The sequence below is a fragment of the Lynx canadensis genome, chromosome X (assembly GCF_007474595.2).
Source record: "Lynx canadensis isolate LIC74 chromosome X, mLynCan4.pri.v2, whole genome shotgun sequence".
NCBI lineage: Eukaryota > Metazoa > Chordata > Mammalia > Carnivora > Felidae > Lynx > Lynx canadensis.
This window is the reverse complement of record NC_044321.2, coordinates 27,927,757-27,953,397: the sequence shown is the minus strand read 5'-3', so window position 1 is coordinate 27,953,397 and position 25,641 is coordinate 27,927,757. Positions and strand designations below refer to the sequence as shown.

General features: G+C 38.3%; 1 protein-coding gene across 3 annotated transcripts in view; it reads left to right on the top strand.

The window, feature by feature from the left end:
• DMD (dystrophin) overlaps positions 1–25,641 on the top strand; it is a 1,834,617-nt gene that overhangs the window by 247,940 nt on the left and 1,561,036 nt on the right. The window lies entirely within an intron of this gene.

The window sequence follows — 25,641 nt, the reverse complement described above, 5'->3', positions numbered from 1 at the left end:
ATCTCTCAGTTCTCCTCATTATACAAAGGGATCTTTTTACCACATTAATTAGGTCATGTCTTCCTTACTTACCCCTTTCTGAGGACTCTTCATATTAGTTAGGAAAAAGTCACAACACTGAACGCAGCCAACAAAGCCCTGTGTGATCTGGCCCCCGCCTACTTCTTGACCTTAGCTCATCCCAGTCCGCCTCATTGATACACTCCATTCAGGCTTGTTTTTGTTGTCTTCACCTGTTATTCCTATTAGCAGGAACAGTCTTCTTTCTTTTTGTATATCTGACTCCTTTATGCCATTTAGTCTTAGCCAAAAGGTCTCATCTTTGGAAGAATCCTTCCAGACTACCCTGTCATTTTCTATCATTCTCTGTCCCATCCACCTATCATGTTTTCTTTGTATTCATCATGTTATCAGAAGTTATCTTGATTGCTTGTCTAATTTTTCTTTCAGTTTGCTTCCTCAGCGAGAACTTTTTTGATTCTAGGGACTTTGTTCATTGGCTTCACTAACTTCGGTAACTAAGATGGTGCCTAGCAAATGGTTGATGATAAATGAATGTCAGTGGTAGAAATATATGGCATTTTATTCGTCAATATGTGATTATAGATTGATGGTTAGGGTCTCATTTGTCTTGCTTGGTTAAGCCAATGACAAACTTGTAGGACAACTAATCAGGTTGGGCATGGGAACAGATAGCATAAAAGACATTTCAGGGGTGCCTGGGTACATCACTCGGTTAAGCCTCCATTTCTTGGTTTTGGCTCAAATCATGATCTCGCAATTTCATGAGCTCGAGCCCCGCATTGGACTCTGCACTGGCAGCATGGAGCCTGCTAGGGTTTCTCGCTCTCTCTCCCCCTCTCTCCCTCTCTCCCTCTCCCTGCCCCTCCCCCCTCCCTGCCCCTCCCCCACTCACAGTCTCTATCTTTCTCTCTCAAAAAATAAATAAATAAATGTAACTTAAAACATTTCAAACCTTTGATGTGAAGTCTGGAAGGAGCTCAGAGATAAATTTCATATGGCTCATACTTCGTTATAAATCCGAGTTTATGTCCTCTCTCAGGAGACCTGGCAGCCCTGGGGCCACATGATGCAATGGCCTCATTTTACTAGTGCTGGACAGTGAGAGGGTGTACATGCTCTCCCATTTCTAGCAGTCCTCCATCATTCCATAATTTATGTAATTCTGGTTGTAGACCCTGTGACTCCAGTCACATATGGAATCTGACTCTGTGATCTCACCTGAAAATCTATCTATACGTCACTCGACTGGGTGAACCAGCCACATTTAAAACTATCATCATCGTGTGTACGTGTGTGCACATTACTTTGGCATTTTCTGGGAAGTGAATCTATCATTATCTAAGGGAATCCGTCACCTTGGTAAAGATGAAACGTTCTTGGACTAGATGATTATAGAATTTCTTTGCATTCTAGAAGTCTATAATTTTGAGACTTCTGAGTGTGTCTTTTCTTCAGACTTCATGGAGAGTATAATGGATCTATCCCTGGATGAGCAGATTATGAACTGGGCCAGAGTCTTCCCCTCAGTCGCTTTAAGAAATCTCCAGAAAGCCCAAATAGGTTTATGGTAAAAGATGGAATTAAACAGACCCTGCAAAAAAGAAAGCAACATTGTGAAAGTCACAGGGGGAAATGAGACTTGTAAATAACTCTGATGTGAGTTGATGACCTAAGTGTACTCCAAAGAAGGAGTGCAAAGAAAAAGACATTGCAGTCAGGTGGGTGACAGAAATAATGCCTGGAGATCATGACATATGTACTACATTTTAGAGAAGGGCTTTGATGGGCAGAAATAGGGAAGAATGGCATTCCAGGCAAAACACCAGGGCACAGCACCAGTAAGAGAAGAAAGAAGAGCAAGACCTATTCAAGGTATAGCAAATCATCTAATCTGATGATTAGATTTTGGTCTAAAAATAGAGGTCCAAAAAATAGTAATGACAAGTGTATGAAGTATCATGCTAGGAACTGAGGAGACCTAGATTAAAAGGTATGCATTTAAAAATATAATAGATTCTACCAAATTATTTCCCAAAATGATTGTAATGGTTCCTATCCCCTACCTCAAGAATCTATTTTTCAACCAATGCAAATAACCTTCAGTTTCTTTTGTAGTATACCACTCTGTCTCTTCTTCGTATAATTTATAAGTTATTCTCACCAGTTCATTCACCAAATATTTACTGCATCCTTCCTATGTGGTAAGACTCTGATTGGCACTGGGAAACCAAATAGCCTTTCTAGTTTGAAAGAACGTAAGGATAATGGGAGAGATCTGCAGTTCCTCTAAAATCTAGACCTTTGTGTCTATCTTCTGTCTTCCATAGAACTTGCAGTCATGAGAAAGTTACCCTCTGTGGCAACTCAGGATGGGAAATGTTTGCACTCAGAGGTGAAGAAGGGGAGAGAAAGCTTCTTGCATCTCAGATTTTTCCTGAAGATAGTGAGATTTTAACAAATCTGACAATTGAATAGTTCTGTTAAACACTGTGTGATAATGCCAATTTGAGTTCACTCATTATTGAGTGGACCGTGTCCCTTCTTTTTAACAGAAGGTATTTTAGGAGAAAATGGTCCTGGGTGACAGTAATGTTTCTTTTACTTATTCCCTAATTTATCTTAGATAAGTTGTCTAATATCTGGATGTCTGTATCTCCCCATATGTATCAAGGGGATAAGAATGGTTACTTTGAGGAATTTCTGTAAGAATTATGGAAAATAATGAGTAGAGTGAAAAACCATAATACAAACACAAAATAGAAATATATTTTCATTTTTTTTAATTTTAAATTTTTTGCTGGTAAAGCAACTTTTATTTTTAAGGGCACCCCTAGTCAGTGGCAGTTTTGTTTTCTAAGCCTAATTGCAGACCAGTGTCTTCACTTAAAAAAAAAAAATGTTTATTTACGGAGAGAGAGAGAGAGAGAGAGGGAGGGAGGGAGGGAGAGCACGAGAGACAGCAAGACCGGTAGGAGAAGAGAGAAAGGGAGAGAGAGAATCCTATGCAGGTCCCGCGGTGTCAGCACAGATGCTGACAAAGGGCTCGGTGTCATGAACCGTGAGATCATGACCTGAATCAATATCAATAGTTGGACACTTAACTGACTGAGACATCGAGGCACCTCACAATGTTTTCATTTATAATTAATCCATTGCTCCCTAATTTTTTGTAACAGCTTTACTGAGCTATAATTCACACACCCATACAATTCACCCGCTGGAAGTGTACAACTCAGTGGTTTTTACTATATTCACAGAATTGTTGCAACCGTGACAACCACTTTTTGAACACTTTTGTCACCCCCCCAAAAAAAGAAATAGCATACCTACTAACAGTCACCACCCTCCTGCCCCAATTATTCCATCCCCCAAGCCCTAGGCAACGATTAATCTACTTATTGTCTCTATGGATTTGTGTATTCTAGACATTTTGTATAAAGGGAATCTTAGAATATATGTTCTTAGTGTTTGGCTTCTTTTCTTATTTTAAGTTTCTATTTAAGTTCTAGTTAGTTGTCATGTATGGTAAAACTGGTTTCAGGTGTAGAACTTAGTGATTCATCACTTACATATAACACCCAGTGCAATGACATGGATGGAACTGGAGGGTATTATGCTAGAGGAAATAAGTCAGTCAGAGAAAGACAAATGCCTTATGATTTCACTCATATGTGGAATTTAAGAAATGAAACAGATGAACATAGGGGAAGGGAAAAACAAATATTCTTTTTAAGATGTGGTGTTATTCAGCTTTATTTCCAATTACATTTATTTTCCTGTTTCAATTTTTTTTCATAATCTCTATTTTATTTCCCAATCAGTAGCATCCCGTGGACTACAATTCTGAGTGGGAAACTAGTAGAATCCTTAAGCAATATATTACATTAGGCTGTCAGAGTCTTCTTTGTGTGTGCAAACACTGTCTCCTGAGTTAAACATAAGATCCAGTAATCAGCATGAAATTCATTAAGCTCAAGCTTGTATTTTCTGCAGTTGCACCTCTCTGTAATTAAAAAAAAAAAGGCTCTTGAAATTTTGTGTGTCGCACTTTCTCAGTTTTGTTCAATTAGATATGTGACCTACGAATGTATAAAAAACAAACAAACTCCTAACAAATCAGTTTGAGGAATGATGAATCTATTCAATTGAATTTCTCTAATGGAGATGATTTTTGTAGAGAAATGAATGCATAAACAGAACAAGCAATTTTGTAGTAACTGCACCCTCCCAGGCCCTTGCTGACAAGTATGCCTCATAGTGGTTGCAGGTGTAAGGATTAAGAGAGGTAAGAAGTGGGGAACATACTGCATGAAATCAGAATAAACACTGAATATAAAAACGTCTCTAACTGAGAAAGGGGAATGAGAAAGAGAACAGTAAATCTTAAGTCCATTATTAGTTTCACATTCTGTCTTAAAGATTAAGCATTCACTGGCCGGATTACTTCTGTAGTGTTGTGCCAGGGGAACCCAGAGAAAAATTAGAAACGATCCTTGCCTTCAAGCAACTTTCAGTGTTAACTCGGAAGTCAGGACTAACCAAACTGGAGGCCTGAAATAAAACCGTATATGAAGTAGTAAATTGCCTTTGCTAGTGTGTGAGTGCTGTGGAAATCTCTGAGAGAAACCAACAAGGGCGTCAGTGGAAAATAGGAAACCAAACCAGAGGTAGGAGTTGAGCTGAAACTTAAAGGTGTTTAGAATTGGATGGGATAAAAGCGGGGGCATGGGGTTCGACTTGGGGGGAGCATTCCTGGCTCTGAGAGAGATGAGAGGGTGTTTGTTTAGAAGTGGGGAAGGGAGATGGATGGTCATAGGAAACTTAGGGTTTGAGGGAAACAGGGCAATTTATTCAACTTTTCACTTTGTATGTCTATGTTATTTATGGACACCTGTTTGGGGCTGTTGCTCCGGCCTTGATAAACTGGGAGAGACAGGATGGGTGCAGACCTTATGGCCCTTATTCCTGCTACTTTTGCTCCCGCTAAAAGTAGTAACAGCCACCCATTATGGAAACCTTACTGTAGTTCAGTCACTGTGCAGAGCTCTCGTTTATTATGTGTTGTCCTCATTGGAATGCCTTTGTGAGAGCAGGATGCAGAAGAGGAAATGGGGAGTTTGTCTGATTCCCAAGTTGGAGATCCCCATCTTTATTCACTGACACTTAAGGGGCTTGTTCTATTATTTCAGGAAGTCAGGGAGCTAGGCCATTGAATAATAATGGGTCAGGTGCCATAATGTGAAAATTTATTTGGTTAAGTATCATAGGGTATAATAGAAGTCTGCATTCAATTAGATGAGTGGGAGAAAGCTGAATTCTCAAAGGTCATGGAGGACAAGCCTGTAGGGGTAGAATGGAATACAAAAGGAATAGATGTAGTACCCTGCTGGCAGCAAACTGAATGTAAATGTCCCTTCTATCTTGGAGCCCTGTGAGCTCTGGAAGCTCATCACCTCACCCGTCTCAATACCACTTTAGTCATCTGCCTTATGGATGTGCTTATAGGACCTACGTAACTTTTATAGCGTACATAATTGTGGGACCCACGTAACTTATTTTTGCATCAGATACTGCCCTGGTCCCTAAAGAGTTAAAAGGCATAGCCAGTGTTTTGTAAGAGCTCACAGTTTAAGTGAGGGAGCTGTCTTAATTCGGGTTTTCTCACAACAAAGCCTGATACAAAACCTTAATTTCTGGTAATTTATTTGAAAGCAGACTCAGGAACTTGTGAGGGAAGGAAGGAAGAAAAGCTAATAGAGAGAACATTGTTGAGCTGATTACTGTTAACTGAACCTCAGCACTTGCCAGGGATGCTCTGAGGAACCTTGTAGAATTCCCCTCAGAAACATATCCCTGAAGGACAACTTATTTTTTTCTACCCCTCCTTGTGTCTACTGAGAGTCACTTCCTGGGTCTTAACCCTTTTGCTTCTGGGTCCTTAAGTAGAAAACAGGGGCTGCAGCTGGAGTTAGAGATGGATTCAGGGAAGGTGGTACAAGACACGGAGCCACTGCTATTCAAAAGAAACAAAAAAAAAAAAAAGAAAAAGAAAAAAAGGCAGAAAATAAGAAAGTAAGAACAGAACAACACATTCTGGAGGGGCTTGGGAGCTGGGCTAAAAGTCTGGAATGTGTATGTCTCCACGTTTTCTCCTAGGTTTCCTGAATCATATGACTGGTTATGAATGAGGTTACCTCTTCACTGTGAGTTGAAATGGTGAATTGTAAATTTCCTGTTAGTGAGGTCTGATGGGGTCCTGAAGATGACTCCATGTAACAAAGAGTTATCGCCTGACTTCAACCCAGGGATCATGTGTGTAGTGATATAGGGCACATTACTTCCCACCAGATTCTCTCCCGTGCTGTCTTTGGGTCACTTAATCATAAATATAAAGCTGGGAAAATGTGGATTGGGCAGGGAACAGCACATGTTTTAATATATGCTTCAGTTTGTCCATAGGCATGGTCTCTGCTTTTTTACAGATGCCTTGGAATGCTGTCAGGCTTTCTTCAGTTATCCAGAAAATTAAACGTTGAGTCAGTGATTGTCCTTGGAACATTCCTCTATCCATCTGTAGATCTATTGATTTTTTCATTTGTTTCCCAACTTGATCCACAAGGCATTACTATTCCGTATTTTTTATGAGCTTTTTAAACTAAATGAAGAAGAGATAATATTCGAATTAGGTGAGCTTGTCCACAGGGTTATTTAACTAGTATTAAAGATTTTTGTAGGTCTCTTATAATCTTTGCATGCTTTTGGTTTGTAATGACTTCACTGTTATCAAACGTCATACTCAAGTAATGTTTTTTTTTTTCCTTCTGACCTAGTAGACATTCACATGTAGCTTTGTGCACTGTGTCTTTGTAGAAGCAAGTATAAACTGATGAAATTTATGATTTAATAAGAAAACAAGCTTTGAAGCTGCTGAAATAGGTTGTGCTCAGCTTTATTTCTAATATGAAAAGCCTAGGTTAATGTTTGTGAAATATTTAAAAACGTTTCTTTCTGATCAGGACTGAGTTTCTTGTCTAGCCAATATAGTGAGATAATTCTTTCTTCTGTGGAACCAATGGATTTTAATAATCGTTATTTAATATGAAAATATTACGAAGATCTAATTTATGTACTGAGTACTGCTGTAAAAAATGTAGTCAATGAAAAACAGGGCCAGTAGCCATAGAACATTAATAAGCTGTTGGATTTTCTTTAGTTACCGCAACTGAATGATAGGTAGTAAGACCTTTAATATTTGCAGTAACAATTGCATTCTTCTTTTCCCTAGATTAAGCTTGCTGATTACATTGCGTGAAGGAAAATTAATTAGTTTGCTCCACTGGAGCAGTTAATGTAGCCCGAGTGTAACCCATACCCAGTTTCCCTCTGTACCCAACTGATTTGCACTCCTTCTACCTTTAAATATACCACATTTTCTTGATCGCTTTCCAACTTGGAAAACTGTTTAATTAACAGTTAATACTATTTAGAAAGTATAGTGCTAAGGACAAGAACATGTTATTCGAACCATAGTTATTTTAGGGCTATTTAATTTTTTTTTTTTAATTTGAGTACATTTGACACAGGATGTTGCATTAGTTTCAACGTAGTACAACTTAGTGATATGCTAAGTTTATATACTATGCCATGTTCACAACTGTAGCTGCCATCTGTTCCATTACATTGCTCTTATAGTACCACTGACTGTATTCCTTATGCTCTGCTTTTTATTCCTGTGACTTACTCATTCTGTAACTGTAGGGCTATTTAAATGTAACTAATATTTTATACTCAGCAGTCAAAATACTGCATACTTTTTAAAAATTTTTGCAGTTAACAATTAACTAGCGATGTGCAAATATCACTGTGTTGTAAGACACTTACTGCTCATCAGAGAACATACACTATTCTGCCTAAGTGCCGTGGGGCTTAGTTTGAGTAAGCATATTATCTGCCCTCTGGGAGCTTCCATCTATTAGAACTTAGGAGATATTCCAAAGAATCGGAACTGAAAAGGTTCAGAATGCAGCTATGTGAATTAATGGAACCATTTATTTTTATTTAAAAGCAGTATGTGTTTACTTTCATGTCCTCCTTTAAAATAAAGTTTTATTCATATTACAGTTAGAACTTTTTTTTTCCTCATCTTTAATGATCACTGTCTAAAGACATAATTTTTAGAAGAAGGGATTACTGTCAAATGCAGCCCTTGGTTTTACCTTACCCATTGGTAACTTAATAAAGGGAGACTTTCCCTACCTAGAGCTTTCCTACATACTAGAACCTGTGGGGGCCGTACCCGGTGTCATTGCAAGTCAACATTTCCTAATCAGCACCAACTAGATTTTGTTGTGACCAAATATTATTGAGCCCCAGAAAGACAAATATCTGAAAAGAGCAGGCCTTATGTAGTCATCCTGTAGAATGAAAAATACAATAGTAACCTTCAGTTTCCCATATCAAAATAATGAAATAATTTGATTACTTTTGTCAAAAACAGTATGACATTGCACTTCCTGAGATACCTACATAGTAGTCATATATACTACTGAGAGGTAATTGTCACAGGACGAGTTAGAAATCCATGGTCTAGTCCTACATTTAAAAAAAATTGTTGATTGCTTGTATATTTCATAAAAAGATTTCTCCACTTTACAAGAAATGATATTGACCAAATGATTTCCAAATTAGCTTGAACTTCATAATTTTCTTTTTCTATACATATCTCACCATTTTATCATACTAGCTAGACAAATTTTAAATTTAAACTTGAAGCTTCTGCAGGCAATACAAGGAGGACCTACACCCTAAAACGTTTGTGACTTCAAGTAGATGCCAGTAGTATTGGGCATCAGGAAAATACTATGTAAATGCATATTCTGTACACCTACGTGCTAGAGTATTGATAGGAGATTTACTAACAGATAAATACTGATCTGCCAATGCAACAAAGTATAATTGAGCTTTCATTTTTAAGTTATTGCAACTAAGTGGTATACAAAGAAAAAAGATACTGTTCTTATCCTCATGGGAGAAAATAGATGCATAATCAGTTCTTTTTTTTAAGTTTTTATTTATTTAAAGAGAGGGAGAGAGCTTAAGTGGGGGAGGGGCAGAGAGAGAGAATGGGATACAGAATCCAAAGCAGGTTCTGAGCTTTGAGCACAGAACCTGATGAGGGGCTCGAAATCGCAAATCATGACATCATGACCTGAGCTGAAACAAGAGTCAGACGCTTAACCGACTCAACCGCCCTGGTGCCCCCATAATCAATTCTTTATCAGTGTGATAAATAGTGAAAAAACATATATGCTTTTGGGTGTCAAGAGTGTTTTTCAGGCAGATGATGCCTTGAACCAAGATAGATACTCTCAGAAGTTTTGAAGGGGTGGTGGAAACTTAGCTGACATTTAAAGGAGCGCGTGAATAGGATGTTTCAGGCAGAGAAGGCATAATGTACAGAGGCCTGGAGGTACAAGAAAATATATTACTTTTGGGAAAACACTTAGGAAGAATGATACACAGAAGAGGCTACAATAGTAGTGGGAGTTGCATACACAATGATTTTATGGCTACTTAGGAGTCTTGTGAATGGTTGTCTTCTTGTTCTTTAAAGTTTTTAATGTTTATGTATTTTTGAGAGAGAGACAGAGACAGAGAGACAGAGAGAGAGAGAGAGAGAGCGCGCATGAGGGGGGGAAGGGGAGAGGGAGACCACAGAATCTGAAGTAGGCTCCAGGCTCTGAGCTGTCAGCACAGAGCCCGATGCGGGGCTCAAACTCAAAAACTTCGAGATCATGACCTGAGCCAAAGTCAGTTGCTTAACCAACTGAGCCACCCAGTTAGACACACATTGACCTCATATAATACAGATTTGCCTTGAAGGATTTTTGTATGTTTGTATCTTCAGTGAGTTCTTTATTGAGCTTGGTGACCTAAATTAAAAGCTTCTTTAGTAGAAAGGCAGGTTTGTGACTGGTTGTGAGGGTCCCATCAGATTCAGGATATTCTTTCACTGTGGGACCTACTACTTTGAGAAAGTCTTTATTTCTGTTTGTGTATAACAGTGACCCAGGGTCTAGGATATCAAGGGATAAGGTGGTAAAATGTCATGTTTATGACAAAGTTGGCAGGAGAATTGATACTGTATTAACTTGCTATGACACTGAGCTCTGTGTGTAGGAGAATACATACTCTTCAGCAATAAGGGTAGGGTGCTGAGTCTCAACTCTTGAGATACACTGGCTGGGTCTGAATCCTAGCTAAATTCTAGCTGAATCCTATCTTAGAAGCTGTGACCTTGAGTAAGTTCTACTGTGCTTGGCTTTCTTCATCCGTAAAATGGTGGTAACTGTATCCATATGATAAAATTGTTTTGAAAATGAAATGAGTTTATATATGTAAAAGCATTCAGGACAGTACTTACCTGCTAGATGCTAAGTGCTTGGCAGCTCTTAACTATTTTCATTATAATTTGTAAGTGATCACAGGTTTTGTTTTGCTGAGTGATCAAGAACTTGAATAAAATTAGCAAAGGACTGATTTTCAATTCTGCATATGATGCTAATCTGGGAGGATAGATCAAATCAAGGTGAAAAATTTTTATGATAGGCCAAATCTCTGGGTCACAACCCACAAAATAGAATTTAACAGGGCTTAGTATCCTCTTAATTGCTTTCTTTATGTTATAATGGTTTCTTATTTAATGGTATCCACATGTGCTACGTTCTCAGTGATAGAAACATGAATAAGTCTTGGTTCTTTCTCTTCCAGAAAGGGAAGATTAGCATACTGTATGACAAGTATTCTTAAAAATGCTAAATCAACACAAATGATGCACAATATGGTACAGTGCAGTGTATTGTAGTGTAGTGTAAATAGGAGACTGTATCTCATCTGGAGGAAGTGAAAGTTTAAGTCTCCTTTATACTGGCCGAGGATACTCAAGAATCTATGTTGAGTTCCCCATGTCAGATTTTAAGAGAGGCATTGACAGGCTGTAGAACAGTGACAGCTGTGAGAAGAGTGTGAACCCAAGCTTTGTTAGAGTTTGCACTGCGCCAGGCTGCGGATGAAGAGAATGGGGGGGGGGGTTGTGGTGGCCAACAGAAGAATTAAGTCAGTATAAAAATCAAATTTCTAAGGTAGACCCAATGCAAAATGGGATGAGATCTGGAAAAAGCACAACTTACATAAATGTTAAATGAGTACCTCCTCTGGGTGAAGGGTTTTGTTGTGCCTTGGTGAATTTAATGATGAAACCGGAAAAGGTCTGAGTCTTAGTATTTACTTTCCTTTGAGGAATACTAGCAAAACTAGGATTGGTAATTAATAGTTTAATTTCAATTTTGGTGAATACTGCAAAGGCAAATTTAGGGTACTGTAAAAGTAGAAAATAGGGAGCATTATTCTCCTGGAGGGAATAAGATAACAGGAAAGTCTTCTCTGAGGAGGTGATATTTAAACAAAGATCTAAAGGATGAGTTTTGGTAGGAGCTTGTCATGTAGCAGGGGAGAGTGGATTCTTGATGAGAGGGGCAGGGCGTTCCAGGTGGGGCTGGAAAGGTATTCTAGGCAGAGAGAATCCTGAGCTTGAGGAAATGTTAGGAAATTAAAAACAAGCTTGGATGACTGGAATGGCAACCACCACTGGAACAGTGGTGACGGATTAGGACCCTGGGGTCCATGAAGTCCAGAGCAAGTCATATTCAGTTTTGATCAGCAGTGACAATAGAGAGAATCAAGACATGATTTAGTAGGCAGTGTAGAAGAGATTGTTCTATTCTGTACCTTAACATTTTTTTTTCCTAAGTTCGTTTGTTTGTTTTGAGAGACAGAGCATGAGTGAGGAAGGGGCAGAGAAAAGGGAGAATATCAAGCAGGCTCCTCCCTGTAAGCACAAACTGGGGCACGGGGCTTGAACTTAACCAACCACGACATCATGACCTGAGCTGAAACGAAGAGTTGGGCGCTTGACCAACTGAGCCACCCAGGTGCCCCTGTATTTTAACTGTTTTTAATAAGAATATTCTTAGTTGCGTTCTAAATATTAAATGGTTTGTGTACTATGTGTTATACGTAAGTGATGAATCACTGGGTTCTACTCCTGAAAACAATAGTACACTGTATGTTAACTAACTTGAATTTAAATGAATGAATGAATGAATGAATGTTAGCTGGTTTGCCATATGTTTAAGAAGGCAAAGTATATTGGTGAAAATCGAGGAGCTCTGAGAATTAGCATGTTTATTCAGGAATGCCTCTCTATATATTAATAGTACCTTAGTTTCCCCAATTTCCTCCTAAATGCTATGGTCAAAACCATATTATCTTCCTATTCTTTCTTTGCTCCCCTTCCCTGTATCATATGAGCATGTCTGTGAGCTTCTCTAGGTTTCTCAAACACGGCACATGGAAGAAACATAGGTATTTGATTTATAGCACCTTATTATAAATTAACATAGAGAATATCATGTTGTTAAAGACCATACCAGGTAAGTATTATGTGATTTCTTTTTTTTAAATGTTTATTTATTATGAGAGAGAGAGAGAGAGAGAGAGAGAGAGAGATACAGCATGAGTGAGGAAGGGCAGAGAGGCAGAGACAGAGGACCTGAAGCAGGGTCTGTGCTGACAGCAGCGAGCCCGATGTGGGGCTCGAACTCAGGAAATCACAACCTAAGTCCAGGTCAGACGCTTAACCGACTGAGCCACCCAGGTGCCCTCTTGATTTATTTCTAAAATAAGTAGATTTCTCTTCTTTCCAAATGTAAGTCAGTTTTTACTTAACTTCATACTAAAACATGGGAATTTTTCTCACTTTTGTAAGAATTATATTTTAATTTTTATATTTAGTTAAATTTATACTTTAATCAGAAGAAACTTGATCTTCTTCAAGGGAGCATAGAGATTGAAGATGATGGAAATGATAATATCTTTTTGTATCCAGTGGCATGTTACTTTTAATAAGGGTCCATGATTAATATAAAATGAGTAATATATATATGATTTTCCTCTAGTGGGTAAAAAATTTATAACTGTTTTTAATGTTGTAACTCACGACTAGATCAGTAAACATTTATGAATCTCTTCTTTGTATGTAGAATTATACTAGTTTTCATGGGGTAAAAGTGAAAATTAAGGAAGGACCCCTGTCTTTTAATTTCATGGAAAGGGCTCAGGGTCATATTTTCAACAGATCAATGAACTGTATATAAACACTATATCTTAATATAATAAGTTATGATTTATTGATTCAAATAACAGTTATAATACCTAATTCCTACTGTTAAATCTTTTTGGTATGTGTGGTGCTAGACACATTTTTTTAACTTAATTTTGCAAATTTGTCTTTATGATGAACCACAAATATTCATAGATTTTCATTCTTTAGTCGATAATGAGATTTTTGGCTATTAATGGGTTGCCATTTCACTGTTTTTTTATAAAGAAAATAAATTTTTAGTTATTTTTGCTTTTTCGTCTACCTCACTTATTGCAGCCATGGATAGATTGAATCAAGCGGAAACCCAGAAGCTTCAGTTTAGCAAAGATCTTCAAAGGTGTTAAGAACTTGAAATATTGGCCATTTACATTTCATTTCCCTCCATTCTCTTTCCATTTTCTTAAGAAAATGCTAATAAGAAATGTAATCTTTGCAGGCAGAAAGCAGCGGGGGAAAAACAGGATAATTTACAAACTGTTTAAGAACGCTGTGAGCAATTGAGTGGTGACCATATAAATTCTAGATAATATCATTATTATACTCAGGTTGGCTGTTAAAAAGTCATAAAGGAAAGACATCTTAGACATCTATTTTCTAGATAAGTATAGGAATAGAGCTCTTATCATTGCCTACCATTTAGTTGGGGAGACAGAATTTTATTTAATTAAATGACTCATTAGCTGTATTGGATTCCTACCAAATTATTTCATCATGGTTTGTCAAATGATAATTTCACAAGTGTCAGTGACAATCAAGATGTTGGACATTTGTTTTCTCTTTTCCCATCTGCTGAGTCACAATTCTCAAAGGATGCATATTACAGTGATTCAGTCACACCTTAGACCGTGTCTTACATTTACTAATCAGCCTAGTTAATTTGGAAAAAAAAAATGATGCCCACAGTACATAAAATAACAAGTGTATTCCTTCCCTGCATTGGCCTCTCATGTTTAAGTCCTTAAGGCACCTAGGACCTAATGGGGCATTTGCTATATAGGTCCCAAATGGGAGAAAAGTTTCTCTTAGTCACTTCATTACATCCAACAGTCTAGTTAGCACCCATAGGGGGAGGAAGGAAGTGCTCCTGTGTTGTGCTTCAGGCAAAGTAGCTAATCTGAGCTCTGTGAACAATTCTAAGGAAGTGACTTGCTGCTTGGTGTTTGCAATGACTGACTTAATAGTCTTCTTGCATCCCAGAATATGTTCAATTTGTTCACATGTATAAGCACTATTACTTTAAAGGAGCAATTTTTGAATAAGAATTCACTTGCCTATATTATACATGTCCAATCCACACCCATTGATAGTCTGTTTTATTAGTTTTGTATGTTTCTTTGTTTCTTTTTCTATTGATTATTTAATTGAAATATAATTAACATACTCTGTTATATTAGGTGCAGGTGTACAATATAATGATTCAACAATTTTATACATTTCCCAGTGTTCATCAAGATAAGTGTACTCTTTATCCCTTTAACCTGTTCCACCCATTTCCCCACCCACTTCCCCTCTGCCAGCCACTAGTTTGTTCTCTGTATTTGTCTTTTTTGGTTGTGTCATTTTTTCTTTGTTCATTTTTTTTAATTCTACCTACAAGTGAAATCATATGGCTTTATATTTATCTGACTTTTTTCACTTAGCAGTAAACCCTCTAGGTCCATCCATGTTTTTGCACATGGCAAGATTTCTTTTTTTTAGTGGCTCAGCTTTTTATTTTGGTGTAGTCCCAATAATTTCATTTCTTTTTTGATATATAGTAATATATATGTATACATATATATAAACATTCATATATATACACACACAAACATTCCACATCTTTTTAAAAAGTGTATTTATTTATTTTGAGGGAGAGCGAGAGAGTGCACAAGCTGGGGAGGTACAGGGAGAGAGTGGCAGAGAAATAATCCCAAGCAGCCTTCCCACTGTCAATGCAGAGCCCGATGAGTGGCTCAAACCCACGAACTGTGAGATTGGTGACCTGAGCCGCAATCAAGAGTCGGAACCTTAACCGACTGAGCCACCCAGATGCCCCACAAGCATACCACATCTTTATCCATTCGTTTGTCAACAGACACTTCAGTTGCTTCTATATCTTGGCTATTGGAAATAATGCTGTGATAAATATAGGGGAACATATATCTTTTTGAATTAGTATTTTCATTTCTTGGAGTAAGTACCCAGTAGTGGAATTACTGGATCATATAGTTTTTCTATTGTTAATTTTTGAGGCCCCTCCATACTGTTTTCCACAGTGGTTGCAGCAATTTGCGGACCCACCAACAGTGCGCGAGACTTCCTTTTTTTCCATGTCCTCATCAATACTTGTTTCTTCTGTTTGATTCTGACAGATACAAAATGATATCTCTTTGTGGCTTTGGTTTGCATTTCCCTGATGATGAGTGATTTTGAGCATCTTTTCATGTGTCTGTTGGCCATCTGTATATCTTGTTTGGAAAAATGTCTATTCAAGTTCTCTTCCTGTTTCATAATTGGATTATTTGTGGTCTTTTGGTGTTGAATTTTATAAGTTCTTTATGTATTCTGGATATTAACCCTTTATTGGATATATCATTTGCAACTGTCTTCTCCTCTTCAGTAGGTTGCCTTCTTACTTTGTTGATGGTTTCCCTTGCTGTGCAAAAGCTTTTTATTTTGGTGTAGTGCCAGTAGTTTAATTTTGCTTTTATTTTCCTCTTGCCAGTGGTGACATATCTAGGAAAATATTTCTACGGCTGATGCTGAGGTTAAGGAAATTACTGCCTATGATTCCTTCCAGGAATTTTATGATTTTAGGTTTTACATTTAGGTCTCTAACCCACTTTGAGATGAGTTTTTTGTGTACAGTATAAGAAAGTGGTCCAGTTTCATTCTTGGGCATATAACTGCCCAGTTTTCCTGGCGCCATTTGTTGAAGAGGCTGTCTTTTCCCCATTGTATATTCTTGTTTTGTTTATTGTAGATCAATCATAAATGTTTTGGACCCTCTGTTCCATCAATATCTGTGTCCATTTTTGTGCCAGTACCATATTGTTTTGATTACTACAGCTTTGTAGTATAATTTGAAATCTGAGAATGTGGCAATTCCGGCTTTGTCCTCCTTTTTCAAGATTACTTTGTTATTAGGGGTCTTTGTGGTTCCTTACGAATTTTAGGGTTATTTGTCTCAGTTCTGTAAAAAAAAAATTGCTGTTGGTGTTTTGATAGAGATTGCATGCAATCTGTAAATTGTTTTGGATCATATGGACGTTTTAACAGTATTGGTTCTTCCAATCCATGAGCACAGAATCCCACTTGTGTCATCTTCACTTTCTTTCACATTAACAACAGAAAGGAAAAAGAAACACATGATCATCTCAATAGAGGCAGAAAAAGCATTTGACCAAGTAGATAAAAACTCTCAACAAAGTAGGTTTAGAGGGAGTATACCTCAACATAATAAAGACCACATATATGAAAAACCTACAGCTAACATCATACTCATTGGTGAAAAACTGAGAGATTTTTCTTTAAGAACAGGAACAAGACAAGGATATTTACTCACCGCTTTCATTCAACTTAGTAGTGAAGGTCTCAGCTACACCAAACAGACAAGAAGGGACACATACACCCCATTGTTTATAGCAGCACTATCAACAATAGCCAAAGGAAAGAGCACAAATGTCCATCGATGGATGAATGGATAAAGAAGATGTGGTATATATATGTACAATGGAGTATTCCTCGGCAGTCAAAAGAAATGAAATCTTGCCATTTGCAACTACGTGGATGGAACTGGTGGGTATTATGCTAGGTGAAATTAGTCGGAGAAAGACAAATATCATATGACTTCACTCAGATGAGGATTTTAAGACACAGAACAGATGAACACAAGGGAAAGGAAGCCAAAAAAAATGTAAAAACAGGGAAGGGGATAAAACATAATGGACTCTTAAAAATGGAGAATAGAGGGTTACTGGAGGGGGTGTGGGAGGGGGGGATGGGCTAAATGGGTAAGGGTCATTAAGGAATCTACTCCTGAAATCATTGCACTATATGCTAACTAACTTGGATGTAAATTAAAAAAAATAAATAAAATTTTAAAAATAAGTGCTAAATTAGAAGAAGAAGAAGAAGAAGAAGAAGAAGAAGAAGAAGAAGAAGAAGAGGAGGAGGAGGAGGAGGAGGAGGAGGAAGAGGAGGAAGAGGAGGAAGAGGAAGAAGAAAAAAAGGCAGTCCAGATTGGTAAAGAAGAAGTAAAACTTCGACTGTTTGCCAATGACATGAGACTGTAGACAGAAAATCCTAGACTCTACTGAGGAACTCCACTGATAAATGAATTCAGTGAAATAGTAGTAGGGTGCAAAATCAGTATACAAAAATTTGTTGCATTACTATACACTAAAAATGAAGTAGCAGAGAAATTAAGAAACAATCCCATTTACAGTTGCACCAAAAAGTAAAATACCTAGGAATAAGCTTAAGCAAGGAGACCAAAGATCTGCACTCTGAAAACTGATAACCTGTTTTAAACCATGGGTTGGTATGCTAGTTGATTTACCTCATATCTGTCCTTCATTGTTTGAGTGATGATCAGTCTTAATTTTTCTTAAATGATACATCTAATGCATGGATTTATCTAACCCTAAGACTCTTTGCAGCGTGTATATTCTGAAGTTGTATAGATATAATTGTTAACGTCAAAACCATTGAACCTGGCTGATTGTGCTTTTTTATGTAAATTTGCTAAACTCTGGTCCTCAGTGTGCTTAACTGTGTAACAGGATTAATAATCCCAGTGTTGCCGGAGTCCAGCTCCAGCAGGTCCAGGGATTCCCAAAGGATGAATGGTGTCGGTGAAAAAGGGAAAATAAAACACAACTAAAATAAAAAACTAAAATAAAAAACTAGAATAAAAAACTGAAATAAAAACAAAAAATAAAAATGGACACAGACAACAGCAGTGTGTTGAACTGGCCGATTTTTTGTAGCAAATGTGGCATAATATATGCTAGTGATTTCCTTGTAGCATACGTCATCTATGTTTAACATTACCTAATTTTGAAACCGTTCCTATGTGTAATCAACCTTTAAGAAATAAGATGGTGATTTTCCCCTAATTTTCCCACATACCCTTTGATTACTGATTAATTTCTTACATTATTCCATTATGCATCTGGGTTTATCTATTGTCTACAAAGCATTTGCTTTGCTGTTCTCATGAAAGGCCCTCCTTTTCTCAACACCTCAAGTGGAACAGTTACAGGGACATGACGTCCTGACCACATGAGGCCAAAAGAACAATGTGTTTGCCTCGGTCCGAGGTGCCAGGAAGGGGCCGAAAAATCCTTAGAAACCCATGCCTCATACGTGCTCAGAGAGACAATGCACCTAGGAACCAGTGAACCGGCTAGGTTCAGTCATCATCTGGAATGCCTCCGGGGGGCCAGGTGGGCCTAGGGGTTGAAGTCACCTGTGCCCAGAGATACACTCCTTAGTTGCCGGAGTGAGGCTTTCAAATCCATGTCTCTCCTTTCTCAGCCTCCTTTGCTGGCAAATGCATGAGGCTATCCCTCCTGCAAGTAGAGGAGTCTCCATAGGGGATGGCAAGGGCTAAATGTAAGGCCGCACAGTTTCTTGCGGAACCTTATTTTCTTTCCTAATAGTTCTTCTCCCAGGGGGCCTGCTGAGGGCAATTCCCCAACAGACAATACCCCAGGTACTTTATTAAGGTCAAATTACTAAAAGCGGGAGTATAAGAAGCTTCACTGTCGGCGGGCCGCCTTGCAGTCACCAATCCGTCCACAGCCTGGGCCTTGCCACTCAGGCTGGGATAGCTCGGCTTCCAGCACAGTGTCAGAATTTTCCTTTAAGGATAAAAATGAAACATGTTATATTTGTTCTTGTGCTTGACATATAAATTCCCAGTAAACAGTAGGTATTTTTTTCCATTTTTAAAACCTATTCAAAGATGAAATGTAGCTGTGTGCTTTTGTGTTCCCTAAACAGTCACCTCCTCTATTTTTTTTTCTGCGCCACTCCTGTCCTCTCAGACTTTAGCTTGCATTAGAATTATCTGGAGAGATGGTTAAAACAGATTCCTAGGCCTCACCCTCAGAGATTTGGATTTAGTAGGTCTGGGCATGAGGTCAAGATTGTGCCTTTCCAACAAACTCACAGATAAGGCTGATGCTCCTTGTTCTCCAACCATTTGAATAGCTCTGCCCTAGAGCAGTGGTAGAAAATTGGCTAATTGTGAGAATCTCCTGGGAAGCTTCTAAATATATATAAATTTCCCAAACATACTGAATAAAATTTCAGGGAGACTTAAAAACAAATCTAATGGAAAACTGCTGCCCAGATAGTGATTCTCAAATGTTGATGTGCATCATAGTCATGTGGAGGGCTTGTTAAAGCACAGATTACTGCGTCCTATCCTCAGAGTTACTCATCAGGTAGGTCTGGGGAGGGACATGAGATTCTGTATTCTAATGAGTTCCCAGGTGATTCTGATGCTGATATGAATCCACAGTTTGAGAAATATAGCCTGCCATTGACCGCTGCTGCTGCTTTTTTATTTTTATTTTTATTATTTTTTTAATTTTACAGAAAGAAAGCACACAAGTAGGAGAGAGGGGCAGGAGAGAAAGAGAGAGAGAGAGAGAGAGAGAGAGAGAGAGAGAGAGAGAGAGAGAGAGAGAGAATCTCAAGCAGGCTCCAAACACAGCACAGAGTCCAATGCAGTGCTTGATCCCACGACCCTGGGTCATAACCTGAGCCAAAATTAATAGACTCTCAACAGACTAAGCCACCCAGGGTGCCCCTTGACCACTGCTTCTTAACTCATTTTTGAATCAAGGATCTGTTTGAGATTTTGCTGGGTAATATAGATCTTTTTTACCAACCAACCAACAAACAGTACACAATATAGCTTGTATACATTTTCCAGTGTTCATGTATCCCCAGAAGCCCATCCATGATTTTTGTATGGAGTCTTATTGTATTTAGGTGGAACACCTTTGAGTAACATAGCCTGTGTTAGGAATGCAATCCTGTGCAGCTATTTGAAAATGTGCCCAAACATATCAATACTTTTTTACCCCAAAGAGTTTTTACACCATTACCGATGTACCAGACCGAACCATGTTAGTAGCTGTGTAAAAATAAGTAGTTTTAAATCTAAGAATTAAGATTGATTTTCACCATTTGTTAGAATACAACTTGGAGATTTGCTGAAAATAATAGGTAATTCCAAAAATATTTTTAAATAATGATTTTAAGATTTTACAAATTGCTGTTTGTGTTGTCTACTGGCTGTCCCTTTACACTCTTTGAAGTTAGCTCTGTGTTGTTTCTTTTCCTGAAGGAAAACTGTTTTTTTTTTCTTTTAATTTCTTTTTAATGTTTATTTTTGAGATAGGGAGACACAGAGACAGAGCATGAGCTGGGAAGGGGTAGAGAGAGAGGGAGACAAAGAATCTGAAGCAGGATCCAGGCTCTGAGCTGTCAGCACAGAGACTGATGTGGGGCTCAAACTCATGGGCCACAGATCATGACCTGAGCTGAATCAGAGGTTCAACTGACTGAGCCACCCAGGTGCCCCGGAACACTGTTTTTCTTAATAGAATTTGTAGGCTACTGAAATATATAGCCTATGAACTTAAACAGAAAATAACCTTGAAAACCTTAGATTATATTACTTATATGATTATATTATTTATATAGATATGATCACAGTGAGAGATTACTTTGTAAATAACAACATAATTTATTAGTATAAACAGTTTTTGAAATAATGCATATATTGAGAAAAGTTTTTTTGAAGATAGGAATAAAAAAGCACTGCCTAACCTGGGCGTGTAATTGAGACATGAGCATATTCACATGCTTTTATTTCTGAAAGCACATTTGTGGCTTGTAGCCAAGAATCCACTTCATTGAAGGGAGCATTTGACAGGCGGTATTGAAGTTGTAAACACTTTGAACTCATTACAGTGTCTCACCATAGGAATTGCACTGTCATTGAGGACTCCCTGTCTGCAAAACCATCATTTCGACAATTATTTTTACCTTTGACTGAACACAGTTCTTTGTACTTTAAGGGATTTCAAAAGACAAGAGGAAGATGGAAGCTCAGGTGGCTATAGGGATTTCCTGCGCTCTGTGAGTGCTATGTTGATACAGAGCAAGATCAAAAAGTTGGGTATATATGTTTCAACTTAAAAATGTTGGTTGATCATCATGATGATAGTTTTATAAAGAATTCTCATGAGGGTGAATATTTGAAGTTACAAAAAGAATTGTAAGGTTACTCATTCATGGGTGGAACAAACGATTTGTTTTTTTCTTCTAACTTTCTTTCTTGCCAAGCACATTTTAGACTGAGATTGCTACCTCTAAGACATTGTGAAGCAAAGCTAATAGTGATTGCTAATCTACACTAGACCTCTGAAATTCACGGACGTACAGGGCTCATGTAGGCACCATCACTGTATTAAACAGCAAAGTGTAAGGTTGTGTCCACAGTGATCTGGAAAACTTGACCCACAGTCACAGCTGACACCTCTCCATTACATCCTGGAAGTTAATGAGCCGGTGATCTGGATGGGAATCTATTCTAAATTATGACATGTTTTAGGAGGAAAAATAACCATTTAGAGTCTGGTAATAATAGTCCAGATAAGAGATGATAATAGGCTAAAGTAGGGTAGTGACATGGTGGATGGAGAAGGTTGATAGATGGGACTTAATGGTTTGATGTGACTGAGTAGGGAGGTGAAGTATGCAGGATCATTTCTTTGCTAATGTTCTAGGCAAGTGAATAGGAAACCCAGTGGGAACAACAGAGTTTGGGGATGAGAAAGGGGAATGAGTTCAGTTGTTGATTGCTGATAGGTCTCATTTAATATGTCTGTGATGAATTGTCTTCTAGGCCATTGTGTATATGAATCTGAACTTTAGAAGGGAGATTGTGACTGATAAATATACAGAGAGTAGATAATCTTAAGCATTTTACCCTTTGAACACATGGAAGAATATGTCTTTGAGAAGATGATGTAAAAATCATACAGCCCCAGGGAAACCAAGAAAGAGAGGACAAAGAGGTAGGAGGTTGATCATGAAAATAGTACTTAAGTACTAAATGCCACCAAAAAATTGATTTAAGACATTGATTAGAATAGTGTATTGGATTCAGCATAGTGGAGGTTTTGATGATATTCCAAAGAGCAACTTTAGCAGAACAGTGAAAATTTGTGAGAATAGATTGTCTTTTCTAACAGAGAGTTGCTGAAAAGATCAAGAAATGGGTCATAGGTAGAGGGAAACTGAATAGCTGTGAGCACCTTTCTAAGCTTTGGAAGAGGGTTCAAAGATGGACATGTGGACTTTAAATCGCTTTGATGTGGTTATTAGGACAAGGTAAATAGTCTTTCTTACCAGTCCCTGTCCTGTGCTTAGCATGTGCCTGGCATATGTATTATTGCCCAGGATATACTAGGCATGGTGTGAGGCACTGGAGGAAACACAATGCCTGTCCTCACTGAACAAGCTGGAGTAGAGAGACTCACTACTCACTAAATATTTTTCTCATTTGTGATTGGTCCTACCAAAAACAAGTACAGCTTATCACACAGAGAACCTGTCTTCATCTTGGGGAAACATGGAGAGTTTTCCAGAAGAAGTAATGTTCAGCGTGTCATTTCCCTTCACTACTAAGGCCAAAACAGAACTTTCTCCCATTCTTCACTCGCTAAACATATTCAACAGAATTTTTTAAAGTTCGTTGTTTTGGGGCGCCTGGGTGGCGCAGTCGGTTAAGCGTCCGACTTCAGCCAGGTCACGATCTCGCGGTCCGTGAGTTCGAGCCCCGCGTCAGGCTCTGGGCTGATGGCTCAGAGCCTGGAGCCTGTTTCCGATTCTGTGTCTCCCTCTCTCTCTGCCCCTCCCCTGTTCATGCTCTGTCTCTCTCTGTCCCAAAATAAATAAACGTTGAAAAAAAAAAAAAAGTTCGTTGTTTTTCTCTCATGAACACTTCTCTGGCATTCAGGAGAACTGGAGCCTGCAACTAGTAGTTCAGGGCCAACCACATTCTAACCCTTGCAGGTAGACTTTTAACCAGAAAGGATAACAATAAGAGACCCTTCTAGATTTTGGCTAAACTATCAATGTTACCAGTAATTACAATAACATAATAGTTTAAATTTACACCTCTGTGATCTACACCTCTGTGATCTACACGTCTGTGAATACTTCATGCCCATGGTTTATCTGGGAAAGAATCCAAAGAAAGATGAATTGGGGAGTGAGGATGTGAGACAAGGAAGGGAAGGGAGGCCAGGAAAGAGTGTATTTCAAGAGTTACTATGGTGAGCAGCTAATGCTCAGGACCATTGAAGAGCTGTTGGAAATAGCGTGGGACACATACCTCAGGGTTATCTGAGGAAGAGACGAGGAGGAAGCTCGGGGGTTTATACACCCATTTGTGCTGGTCGTTGTTTGAGGGATCCTGGCAGAGGGTTATGCAGTCAGTCGTTGGCATTTATGGTCTGTCAAATGCACCCAGGAGGCATAGACTCCAGTAGGCAAAGAGAAGCAGGAGCTGGCTGGTAGGCAGAAGTTGGATTAGCATGCCCCGAAATGAAAAAAGACTGAAGGAAGATGGACAAGGTACCAGTAGCAGCTGTTTGATTCTCAATTTTGCCGTTTATTAGCAGCGTGACCTTGGATAATGTACTTATCCTCTCTGGGCCTCAGGTTCTTTATCTGTAAAATGGGGATAATAATATTATGTACATCATAGAATTATAATGATAATTCAATGAATTATTAAATTTATCACTTTTACAGATGAGAAACTGGAAGCTTAGAAAAGATTACTTCCCTAGTGTCACATATGTGGGAAGCAGCCAAAACCACTCCTCAAAGCTTAGACTCTTTACCCTAGCCTGTTTCTCTTACTTCTACCATTCAATGTCTTTCTTGCTGGTGTCCTTATAAGTTAGTCCCTACTTTAATAGTGGTTGTATATAATTCTTGAATCCTTTTCTCTCATTTACTCTCTTACTAAACCCATGGAATTGTCCTGACAAGCTTCACAGCTGGATGTGAGAATATTTCCACACCCTTTCCAAGATCTCATACTGTGGCCTTGCCCACTGCTTAAATTATGTTATTAGCTCCAAGCTTTCTCTCCCTACCAGCTATTCTCCTTATCCATGACACGTTTTGACCGATGATATGTGTATTTTCTCCATAATATAGACAGTGGCACCTGATTACTTGTCTTACTCGTTGTTTCAATGGAATCTTTAGGCTTTTCTGACCTTGCTAATCCTGTTGGTTTTCACATTCCAATGGGCACAAATACGGTTCACCCTTGAAAAATGCGGGGTTAGGGCTGTTGATGCTTCATGCAGTCGATAATATTGTATTACTTTTGACTTCCCCAAAACTTAATTGCTGATAGCCTTCTGTTGATTGGAAGCCTTAGTCATAACTTGAACAGCAGATTAACACATATTTTATATAGGTATTGTATACTTATAATAAAAAGTAAGCTAGATAAAAGAAAATGTTACTAAGAAAATAATAATGAAGGGAAAATACATTTATGTACTGTATTTATACAAATTTTGCATACAGGTAGACACAGTTCAAACCTGTGTTGTTCAAGGGTAAAATGTATTGGCTTTCTCTTAGAACTAAATAAATATTTTCTCCTAAATACCCTGAAGGATATGTTAGATAGTTTGATTGTGTCATAACTGTGGTGTGATGTGAGCCAGAAGGAGTAGCAAAGTGCTAGATTGGAGAGTTCTGTGCAACTGGGTCATCAAGCTGGTCTCAGATTGGCCAGGCACAGTAAGCTTAGCTAGAACATCATAGACAAGGGCAATGAACAGGTCATTAGTTGGGGTTGAGTCAGATCAAGAGAAGGGTCACTTGACATGGAATGCAAACTCCAAAAATATGATAACAAAAGTTGAAGGAACTTCAATTGGACTTGACAAGTTTATTTTGAAACGTCTGTGCTACTCATTTAAAATTTTTTTTTTGTTTATTTATTTTTGAATGACAAAACACGAGCTGGGGAGGGGTAGAGAGAGAGGGAGACACAGAATCCGAAACAGGCTCCAGGCTCTGAGCTGTCAGCACAGAGCCCAATGTGGGGCTCAAACTCATGAACCACGAGATCATGACCTGAGCCAAAGTTGGACACTTAACCACGTGAGCCACCCAGGCGCCCCTAGGCTAATCATTTTTAAAGAAGTTCTATTCAGATATAATTCGCATACCATACAAGTCACCTATTTAAAGTCTATAATTCATTGTTTTTAGTACATTCACAGGACTATGCAACTAAATCTTTTGTGAGTGTTACACCTATTGGAGATATAATGAAATCCATGAACTCT